Genomic DNA, 11,952 nt, shown 5'->3' on the forward strand with positions numbered 1-11,952 from the left:
AGTACTGTATCTTTCCCTCCCTCCCGCCACGCCCCCAATACCATTCAGGGGCCAGGAACCACAACGGCCAAATTCGCAGACTTCGCACATAACGGCTCTCAGCGGACACTGGGACCTGTCGTTCTCCACATCATCTCTGGGTTTAAGAGGTTTAGTTCTTGCCCACTTCAGAGACACTCCCAACCCCGGCGTTCCTCTAAGCACAGCGACCCTCTCTGCACCTCTGCTTCCAGACTACATTTCCCGGAACCTCCAGGCCGGGTTTCCGTTCTTCTCTGGGTGATGGAGACAAACGCACCACTGTCAAGCGGTTGCTATGGAGACAGGCTTGGGAGGCACGTGACTCCATCTGGAGCCATGCTCCGGCTCCAGGCTGGCTCTGCACAAGAGGGCGTAGGTCTACACAACACGGACCGCTGAAGCCAAGCCGACTACTCAAACGCTTCCCTGAGAAACAGAACTCAAGGCTCAGAGTCCAGCACAGAAAGGAAGCTGGCTCCAGCTCCCCAGAGAATGGCGCCGCCCAGATTTCTGGGAAATGTAGTCGGAGGAATTGGACGTCCCGAGGCCCCGGAGGCTTCTGGGAATCGTAGTCCAGCGACAACTCGTACAAGCTTCCATGACATCCTGTGGGCACCAGCTGGAGATGCTCAAGCCCTTCTCCCTCTAAGGGAATTGTCCTCCTGGAGCTCTGCGTGTTAAGCCAGTCCTTGCCCCTCGGCCTAGAAGAGGGTGGCCCCTCCCTTCACCCTCCCGCCTCCTTACCTCCTTGCCCACTGGGAAGATGGCGGTGGGCATGAAGCCTAGGATGCCCTGGATGGAGTTTGTAGTCCGAAAATCGGGCTGGTCCCGCGACGGTGACGTCATGGGGGCCGCCGCTCGAGGTCAGCCTGGCTCGGAGGGAGCGGGAGGAAAGGCAGCGCTTCCTGGCCGTGGAACCCTCGACTTCGGCCGCCACCCGGGAGCAGACCCTCCCGCCCGCGCTGCCCAACTGGGGCTCCCTGTGGGCGTGGGAGCAAAGGTCCGTCTGGTTCTTTGTTGGGACCCAGCCCGCTCTGCCCCCCGGCTTTCTGCAGGCCCTGGGGGCAGGGGTTCTTCCAGCACCGACTTCTTCACTACCCGGGTTCGCTCTTCTGTTCCTTTTTCTCTTTTTCTGTCTACACCCCACCCCCACCCAGTACCAGGCAGCTTTTATTCCTATTAATCCTGCCATAACAATAGCTAGTGTTTTAAAATGTGCCAAGAAAGCCCATTCTAAAGAAATAGTATCTCATTTACACCACAACCTGGGCCTGTCGGGCTGTTATTATACCCATTTTACGGATAAGAAAACTCAGGCAGAGATTAAGTGACCTGCCCTGGATGAGAGACCAGTAAGTGTCTGAGGCTGGGTTTGGATTCAGGGTTTCATGTGTCTGGGCATTGTACCCATCATCCAGCTGTGGGGGAGGGGAGAGTTGAGTTATTATGGAATACTAGCCCTTTCCTCACCTTCCTGTTACTTTTTCTTCTTGAATCTCTTAACTACCTTTCCATATGAAACTCAGTTTCATATAATTTCATATAATTCTGTGTAATAATAGCCTATTGCTATTATTATTAATAGTATCCTAATAAAGCTACCCCTAGCCCCAACATTCTAACTTCCTTATGGGCCCCACTGAACAGTAGGCAGGGTCTTCTTTAACCACACAATCTGGCTTTAACCATATTTCAGGCCCCCAGACTTAATACAGCCACTACTCCTAAACTCAATATAGGCACTGCTTCTAACTATCAAATTCTCATATTTGAACTGGTGTGTGTTCTTGTCCTCAACCACAATCACATCATCCATTTAGCTCCAGACAGGGCTATCAATACCTATCTATCCATCTTGACCCCACAGGACCACAATAGCTAGGCAATAAGAAAGCAGCACCACGGGGTGTTTGTTGAGGAAACAAAAGGGACCCCTTCCCTAGTACCTAATCCCTTAACAAACCCCTCCTGCCTTTTTTATTATTCATAGTTTCTGTTCATGTAATTGCATTTTTATAAAAAGCCATCTTGCTTTCTCTGAAGCTGCTGGTTCCTCTTGAAACTTAACCTGATTCATGAGAGGTAGCAATCTCAATAAAAATGCCTATACTTGATTAGAGATGGTCTGACTCTGAATTCTTTGAGATTGTTCTGCCATAACACATCATGAAAACACAACAGTTTCTGGCATCCCTGGGTGGGCAAAGTCTCTGCCTCTGACCCCCACGTCACATGGAACAGAGTCTCTGATTCTGACTCCCCTCTAATGCAAAGGTAATCCTATCTTTTTCCCTTCTCTGAGCTGGGAGATCCTTCAAGTACCCAGGAAGGCTTAACTGGATAGTCTGGGCCTAATGCCCAGGATCCTTGTGGCCTGGAAAATTCCCTCAAGGCAGAGGTTGTTCTGTGGGAATTTCTCAGGGAGTTCTTTTGGAACCCACTTTTTTTCCTCATCCTTTCTGGTGGGACGCTAATGAAGAGAAGAATGTGGCTATAGAGGGGATTTCCTTAGGCTTACTGGCATTCAACACCAGCTCCCATCACATGGGACTACTAAACTGTAATAGAGCCTGGCCTCAATATAATCTTGAGGACCAAGAAATGAAGTTTCACTGTCTATGCTTTGTTTGTATTTATCTGTTCTGTTTGTATGTCTGTGTGAAAATCTTAGAGTCTTACACCTTGTAAGATTTAAAATGCAGCCAGCCAGAAAAAAAAACTTCTGACAACTGTATCTGAACTGGAAAGATTGATGTTCTCTTAAAGAAAAGGTTGTTGGCAAAAAAAAAAAAAAGAAAAACAAAAAAAAAAACTCTCTCTCTCTCCTTCCTTAGATTCTGACCAAGTTCTGGAAGTAGAGGGAGAGATGGAAAAAAGGTGGAAATTACTCCCCTCAGATCTATCTAAGAGAGAAAGGGTCACTTTACTGATCAAAGAGAGGCAGGTTTCAAAGCTGTACTTTGGATTAGGAGTAGCACGTAACCCTTTCCTGGATCACAGAAAAAAGTATATTTTAAGTGAAATGTTCTCTCTCCTAATTTGATGTTTAAGATAAGCTAGAATTTATTATACTATTTGACACTAAGATAAATTGAGAACATCTCAAGGTTATGAGGGAGATGTTGTGTTCTTACTATGTCATTTTGTCTTTGCTTTGAGCTAATTGTGTCATCTGGCTTTCTAAAGACAACGTAACCACATATTGGAGATACGTGAATTAAAATTTTAGGCATGTAGGCCCACAGAGTACCTTGAACCTGAGATAATCTTTCTTCTTGGGAAACCAAACTGCAAATGTGAGTTTCCAGGTGTAGCCCACAGGTATACTACATTGTTATATTATTTATCTTTTTTTATTTTTATTTATTGCTTTTTAGAGGGGAGGAAGGTAGGGCAATTGGGGTTAAGTGACTTGCCCAAGGTCACATGGATAGTTTTTTTGTGTTAAGTGTCTGAGGCTAAATTTGACCTCATGTCCTCCTGACTCCAGGGCTGGTGCTTTTTTCACTTCGCCACCTAGCCACCCCATGTTATTTATCTTTTTTTTTTCCTTTTTTGGAGGGCATTTGGGGTTAAATAACTCGCCCAAGGTTACACGGCTAGTTTTTTTGTGTGGGTGTTAAGGCCAGAACCGAACTCGGATCCTCCTGACTCCTGGACAGGTGCTTTACTCACTGCGCCACCTAGCCGCCCCTATGTTATTTATCTTAATAGAAGTGAATGCCATTTTTATTATTTTTATTATTTACAAACAACCAAATTACTCTAAACAAGATTTCTCCTTCCTATACCACCTATATACTAATATAGGCAGGCTTCATTTTGAACTATGTCTTTATCTGAAGATTCTTAGATTTTATTAGCAACTGGTTTGTCTTGATTTGAGGAATGTGAATAGTTTTAAATACTTTCTTTTTGGTTCATAGCCTTCATGGTTGTTGAAAAACAGCCTTAAAATAATACAGTTTAGGGGCGGCCAGGTAGCACAGCGAGTAAAAGCACCGGCCCCAGTGTTGAGAAGACCTGGAGATCGAATCCTGGGCTCAGACACTTAGCACCCACCCAGAAACACCTGGCCATGTAACCTTGAGCAAGTTACTTAACCCCAATTGCTTAGGGGCTGCCAGGTGGCTCAGCGAGTAAGAGCACTGGCTCCAGTGTCGGGATTACCTGGATCAAATCTGGGCTCAGATACTCAGCACCACACCCAGAAATAACTGGCCCTGTAACCTTGAGCAAGTTACTTAACCCCGATTGCTTAAAACAATACAGTTTAAGAAATGAAAAATATCTACAAACCTTTCAAAGTTCAAAAGCTTTAATAAATGATTATCTGGTGTAATACAAACAGCAATAAAATTTAACGTGTCAACTGTTTTCCTCATTTTGAATCATCCTTTCAAGCCTTGCTGTAATCCAAATTCAACTAAGTCATAATGAATGACTGGATGAATTGCCATAGTTTTTTTTTTCACATAATTTTACTTAAATTTCTGAATCAGTAGTCATTAATCATATTGTTCTATAGTTCCTTCAGCATGCTTCCTACATACCAACCTCCCTAGCTATACATACATCCTTCCCTGGTTTTGACATTAGGAAAATATTTGCCCTGTAAAAGGAATCTCATCAAGAGTGTTTTCTTACTAATTTTTTTTCATTTTTCAAATGCTTTATTAACTTCTGATTTACATCATTCATTTATGCCAGATTTTGAGTTACAAATTTTCTCCCCATTTTTCCCCTACCCAGGGCCCCAAAATAGCAGTCCCACAGGATATCCCCTCCTCCAATCTGCTCTCTCCCATATCTTCTCCCATACCCCCTTTGACTTTTCCAGTAGGGCATGGTGGATCTCTATGACCCAGTGCCTGTATATCTTATTTCCCAATTACATGTAAAATAGTATTAATAATAGTGTATACATATATTTAAACATTTGATTTTAAAACTGAATTGCAGATTCATTCCCTTCCTCCCTTGTTACCCACCTTTATTGGGAAGATAAACAGTTCAGTATACGTTGTACATGTGTTACTAATGCAAAACAATAACATAGTAGATATATTGTAAAAGACTGACTATATTTCCCTCCCTCCTATCCCACCTCCCACTTGTTCTATTCTCTACTTTGATCCCCTCCCTTTTCAAAAGTGGGTGCTTCCAACTTCCCTCCCCCCCGCCTCAGCCTGCCTTCCCTGTCATCCCCATTACCCCTGCTCTCCTGTAGGGTGAGATACCCTATTTAGTGTGTATTTCATTCCCTCCTCAAGCCAAATTCAAAGGGAATAAGGTTGACCCATTCCCTTTTGCCTTCCTGTTCTTCCCCTCCATTGTAACCATTTTCCCTTGCCTCTTCTATATGAGATAGTTTACCACATTCTGTCTCTCCCCATCTCCTCTCATTATATTCCTATCTCACCTTTTAATTTCACCTTTTAAGTATCATCCCTTCCTGTTAAATTGGTCCTGTTCCCTCTATCTATGTATACCTGGAAACATATATACACACATTCACATATTTACTCATATGCCCATATACCCTCATACATAGACATATATATTTCTATCCCCTTCAACTATTTTCATACTGAGAAAAGTTTCATTAGTTACAATTATTGTTTTTCCATGTAGGAATGTTAGTAGATCAACTTTGATAATTTTCTTATGATTTCTTTTCCCTGTTTACCTTCTCATGCTTCTCTTGCTTCTTGTATCTGAATGTCAAATTTTCTATTCAACTCTGGATTTTTCAGCAAGAATGCTTGAAAGTCCTCTCTTCCACTGAATGACCATATTTTCCCCTGAAACATGATACTCAGTTTTGCTGGGTATGTGACTCTTGGTTTTAATCCCAGCTCCTTTGACCTCCGGAATATCATATTTCAAACCCTTCGATCCCTCAGTGTAGAAGCTGCCAGATCCTGGGTTATCCTGATTGTTTCCACAATATTCAAATTGTTTCTTCCTGGCTGCTTGTAATATTCTCTCCTTGATCTACAAATTCCAGAACCTGGCAATAATATTCCTAGGAGTTTTCTTTTTGGGATCTTTTTCAGGAGGTGATCAGTGGATTCTTTCAACCTCTATTTTGCCCTCTGGTTCTAAAACATTGTAAGGGTTATAGGATTTAAAGATCTCCCATGCCCCATGGACATGCTGACATAGCAGAGCAAGAGAAAGTGAAAAGCCGAGCTAACGGTCCTGTGGTTGGCAGTTGGCGGCGGTTGCCTTTTTTTTTTTTTTTTTGAGTTAGGACTCCTGCTGAGGACTGCCAGGGGCCGGAGCTGCTGGGAGCGTGCTTCCAGGGCGCTGGGTGGTTGCTGTGAGTGGGGAGAGGAGGACCTTTGCCTGAGGTAGCCTGTTCTGTTTTAAAGGCTTGAGAATGTGGGTGCTTTCTACTTTATCTACCTGTGCCAATGTCATAACTACTCTGATGGCTTTCACTTTCTGGTTTTGGGACTCAGTCTTTTGGTATCTTAATAAATTTTCTAGTTTATTTCCCCAAATGGCAAACCTGATGTATTTTGTGATGGATAATTATATCAGCATATTTGTAATCTCTATAGGCATTGTGAATATGGCATTGATACATTTGGCGACCAGGATGGGATCACAAAATGTCAGGCCTCTATTTGGAAGCAGTGGGGCTTTAGAGGGAGAAATGGCTATTTCAGGATGGGAGGATTTGCCTTATTCCTCTCTAGCCAGAGAATGGGCTAAAAGCACAGGGCCCTGTGAAAACTGGGAACCAAGGCTAAAAGAGGGAGAACCTGGAGATTTGGAAAGATGTTTGAAAGCAATACCCATAGAACCAGGCAAAGAACTGGCAGGAGTCTGCAGGAGAGGCTGGGTGCTGCTAACAAGTTATCGCCTTATGTGTAAAAGTAGGGATAAGCTGCTGAAGGAAAGAGCTAGGATGGCTAGGGAGTCAGCTGGTTTGCCTGAGGATTCTTCTGTGTCACAGTACTCAGAAGAGCAAACTGGAGGGACCCATGTGGTCCAGGAGCAAGCTACTGTTCATGTAGCTAAAAGGAAGCAAAAAACTAGCAGAAGGAATGTGCATGCAGCTTTTGTACAGGCTGGGCAGAATTGCCCTGACAGCTTCCAGGAGAATGTGTGTGAGGAGAATGGAACAAGGTTAGATGAGGAGTCTCCTAATGTAGAAGCTCTCCCCATATGAAGAAGAAGGCAGGAGAACCACCGAGGCAAAACAGTCCAGGGAGATAATTGAGGATTTCACTCAACAGGAGATCACTGATATATTGAGTAGATTTACCCAAAGAATGGGGGAGTCTTTAGTGTCTTGGATAGTAAGAATCACTGATGAAGGCGCAGGAGGAATAACACTGGACAATGAGGACTGTTTAAAATTCATAAGTATCAGTCAGAATCCTTTTGTACACCAGGCTTTTAGGGATCACCATATGCAAGGAGGAAATAACAAAACGAATCTTCTAGCTTTAGCTGCAGAAGGTTGCAAAAAGCAATATCCAACTGAATCTATGTGGCCTAGGGGAGACAGACCCTGGTACTCACTTAGAGACTGTATGAGAAAGTTAAAGGAGGAGGTAATGAAAACTGCTATCCTGATTGGAGATGCAAATGCATATTATGATACCCCCCTAGGAGTTCCTCATAGAAATAGCATAGTGAAGACGGCTCCTCCTGCATATAAGCACCTAATTCTGACTCTTTTAATTGGAGAAATAGGGCACCCTCTTTCAGAGGTGCTGGATAAGATTTCACAATTAAGCGATTTAGGGGAATGGGAAAAAGACAAATTGCCTCGAGAGAGAAGAGTAAACAGCCAGAGGATTCAGAGACAAAATAGACCCACAAGAAGGGAACTGTTCACTGCTCTATTAAGAGCTGGGGTGGACTTTAGAAGAATAGATGGTATTCCAACTGAAGAGCTGCATAAGCTGTACCAAGAAAAGGTACTTAGCATTAGAATGAACAGGGAAGCAGGAACCACCCCTGCAGGTATTTCTGAATATGAATCTTTGTATCCAAGTTTGCCCCACCTTCAGGGGGAATAGGAGATAGGCCAAGCCCCAGCCCAGATAAAAGAAATATGCAGAAGAGATTGCAGACCCCATATTGGTTTAACAATATATTGGAAGAATGGATCAACTACTGTGACTAGGGCACTGATTGATACTGGGGCTGAGGCCACACTTATCTATGGAAACCCTGATAAGTTTAAACATGGAACTCCTATTACCATCACAGGTCTAGGAGACGCTGAAATATCAGCCAGACAGGTTAAAATAACAATGAAAATTGGGCAGTTACCTAAGAAGGAATATACTGTGGTTGTTGTACCCATTCCTGAATACATCATTGGAATAGATGTATTGAGAGGCATGACTCTGAATTTACCTGAAGGAAGATACCAATTTGCTGTGAGGAAGATAGGAATTAATACAGTTTTAGTAGGAAAACTAAAAATGGACCCAATCACTTTACCTGAACCTTCTGAAGTAATTACTTTAAAACAGTATCGTGTGCCAGGTGGGCAAGATGAAATTGCCACTACTATAAAGGAATATGTTGAAGCAGGAGTGTTAGTGCCTACAACCACAAGATGGAATAATCCTGTCTGGCCAGTAAGAAAATCAGATGGGACGTGGAGAATGACTGTGGATTATAGACAGTTGAATAAGGTGACTCCTTCTTTGTATGCTGCTGTTCCAGATACCATCACCTTAATAGAAAGGATCTAGAAATATGATGGGACTTGGTATGCAGTTATTGACTTGGCAAATGCCTTCTTCACCATCCCAATAGACTCTAAACAATGGGACCACTTCGCTTTCACTTGGCAGGGTAGACAATATACTTTCACTCGCTTGCCACAAGGGTACATACATAGCCCCACTATTTGTCACAGGATTGTGGCTGAACAGTTGGATGAATTAAAGCTACCTGGTGTACAGCTTACCCACTACATTGATGATATCATGATACAGGGAAAAGATGCAAAAGTAGTGGAAAGGAGTTTGACCCTTCTAATTGAGCATATGAAAAGTAAAGGGTGGGAAATTAACCCTGCAAAGGTTCAAGGACCAGCTCAGAATGTGAAGTTTTTGGGTATACAATGGAACAAGGGACTAAGGGAGATTCTTCCTCAAGCCCGACAAAAGATTCAGGATTTTCCTACCCCTACCAATAAGAAGGAGGCCCAAAAGTTCATAGGATTGTTTGGATACTGGAGGCACCACATTCCACATTTGGGACAGATTTTAAAACCTTTATATAGAGTCACACGGAAGAAATATGAATTCGATTGGGGACTTGAGCAGAGTAAAGCTTTTGAAGAAGCCAAGGCTGCCATACAATTGGCCCTAGATTTGTGGCCCATGCAAAATGGTCCAGTGGAATTGCAAGTGACTGTACAAGATGATTATGCAAACTGGAGCTTATAGCAAAAACAACAAAGCCGAAATGTACCTTTGGGATTTTGGTGTAGGAAACTCCCTTCATCTGGAGTCCAGTATACACCTTTTGAAAAGCAGTTGTTAGCTGCATATTGGGCTTTGGTGGAGACTGAACAACTGACTGTGGGCCATGAAGTGATATTAAGACCTGGAATCCCAATTATGACCTGGGTAATGAGTACCCCAGCTTCTCACAGAATTGGACATGCCCAAGAGGCTAGTATAATCAAATGGAAGTGGTATATTCAAAATAGAGCGAAAACAGGCAAAAGCGGAGTCTCTGCTCTGCATGAATCTATAGCAAACATAGAAATTGAGAGGAGTGACACACCCCCTGAGCCAAGCAACAGTTGGTACAGTCCACTGTAAAATGGAATGAGGGATATGATGTATTAACTGAGGAACAAAAGAGACAATGCATGGTTTACTGATGGGACAGCAAAATATTTGGGGCAAAAAAGACATTGGAAAGCAGTGGCCTATAACCCATGTACTAGAAGGACTTTGGAAAGTACTGGGATAGGTGCAAGTAGCCAATATGCTGAACTTATGGCAGTATATCAAGCCATCAAAATAGAACAAGGAGGACAGTGTCATATATTCACTGATTCATGGGCGGTAGCTAATGGGTTAGCTACATGGATGCCCATGTGGAAAAATGAAAATTGGGAAATTCATGGCAAACAAGTCTGGGGCAAAGAATTATGGGAAGATATCTGGAACATGTCTTTGGTCACTGACTTGTCAGTTTTTCATGTAGATGCTCACGTGGCCCCCACCACACCAGAACGTGAGTACAATGCTCATGCTGATCGACTGGCAAAGATTGCTACTGAACGTATTGTTCCTACTTTGACAACAACTGATGATCCGGTATTAGCAAAATGGGTCCACCAAACAGCAGGCCATTTGGGGGTCCAGGCCACACACCAGTGGGCACAAGATCGAGATATTAGTATCTCTCATTCACTGTTAAAACAGATAGCAGAAGAATGTCATATATGTCAATTGGAAAAGGAGCGAACTGTTCCTCGGGTAGTAACTGGAGAGATAGCAAGAGGAAAAGTCCCAGCCCAAATCTGGCAAATAGATTATATTGGTCCACTACCACAGGATAAAGGATGCAGATTTATATGTACTTGTGTTGATACCTATTCAGGTGTACTAGTAGCTTGTCCTTATAAGAATGCAACCCAGAAAAACACTTGTAAAACCCTAGATCTCATAAGTCTATATTATGGAACCCCAATGCAGATTCAAAGTGACAATGGGTCACATTTCAAAGGCAATGAAATGAAGAAGTATTGTATACTAAACAATATAGAATGGATATATCATATTCCATATTATCCAGAAGCATCTGGGTTAATTGAAAGAATGAATGGATTACTGAAAGAACAGTTGAGGAAGTTAAGTTCCAATAATTCATATCAACATTGGAAGGATAATTTGTTCATGATTTGCGTAATTTGAATAATAGACCATTGGGAGGAAGTACACCTCTAGCCAGAATGATGACCCCCAATCTGCAAATTAGAAAACAACAAACACACAAGATCCCAAATATTGAGTATTGGACCTTGAGGCCAGATGTCCCAGCACCGTACCCAGGACAACCTGGTTTGGTGGGGTATGATTTACATTGTTTAGAGGACTTTTGGTTGGACAGAAAAGAAATAAGAAAAATTTCCACTGGGATATGCATAAGAATCCCTAAAAATCACTTTGGACAGATTTTACCCAAATCAGGATTAGCAGCTCAAGGAATACATGTATTGGCTGGAGTAATAGATTCTAATTATCAAGGAGAAATTGTTGTAACATTCCAGAATTTAGGTGAAGGGCCCATACAGATTCACAAGAATGATAGGATAGTTCAAGTGATTATCGTTCCTTGTAAAACAATGCCACTTGTAAAAACTGACCCTCCTTCCAAAATAACTGTCACAGGAACTGAAGGATTTGGTTCTACTGATAGAATAAAATCAGGAGCTAAAGTATGGATAAAACGGAAGCCAGATGATGTTCCAAAGGCTGCAGAGATTATAGCATATGGGAAGGATAACACTGTAACTATTGTTTATTCTGGAGAAGATGATTACAAAATTGTACCCTTAACTCATTTATTCTACCGTGAGTGAGGCTACAATAGTCTGGTTATTGTCTCTTTGCTTCTTCTTGATTTTTTGTTTGTTCACCTTGTTTGTTAGATTTGTTTCCACAGGCTTGGTACCATCCATCTGTAGATGCCTGATAGCTTAAGCTGGATGTCACCCCCTGTCTGCAACTGTGATGTGTCACCCTTGGACCTGGCATCAAGCATATTAAGAACTGACCTCTCAAATGGGACCCCTTAGGACAGGGACAGCTCTACATCCGATTTCAGCAGCAAGTAGCCATAGAAGAAGAGATCTTCACCCCTTACCACAAGATTTTGGGGCCCCATTTGTTCGGGGTGGGGGGAATGATGGGGAGCTTGTGCTCAAGC

General features: G+C 42.8%; 2 protein-coding genes across 3 annotated transcripts in view; one reads left to right on the forward strand and one right to left on the reverse strand.

Annotated features, from left to right (window-relative positions):
• The window catches only part of LOC138177480 (zinc finger and SCAN domain-containing protein 31-like), a 26,149-nt gene extending 22,821 nt beyond the window's left edge, over positions 1–3,328 (reverse strand). Inside the window, exon 1 of one of the 2 annotated variants that reach the window (XM_069108665.1) lies at positions 42–3,328. The gene's annotated coding sequence lies outside the window, so the exon portion shown is untranslated. The remainder of the gene's footprint in view (positions 1–41) is intronic. The other variant, XM_069108671.1, reaches the window with a different exon arrangement.
• The window catches only part of UBE2I (ubiquitin conjugating enzyme E2 I), a 471,577-nt gene that overhangs the window by 330,284 nt on the left and 129,341 nt on the right, over positions 1–11,952 (forward strand). The window lies entirely within an intron of this gene.

This window comes from Petaurus breviceps, unplaced genomic scaffold (assembly GCF_028583685.1).
Source record: "Petaurus breviceps papuanus isolate PSGF00001 unplaced genomic scaffold, PetGlider_PUasm1.0 138, whole genome shotgun sequence".
Classification (NCBI taxonomy): domain Eukaryota; kingdom Metazoa; phylum Chordata; class Mammalia; order Diprotodontia; family Petauridae; genus Petaurus; species Petaurus breviceps.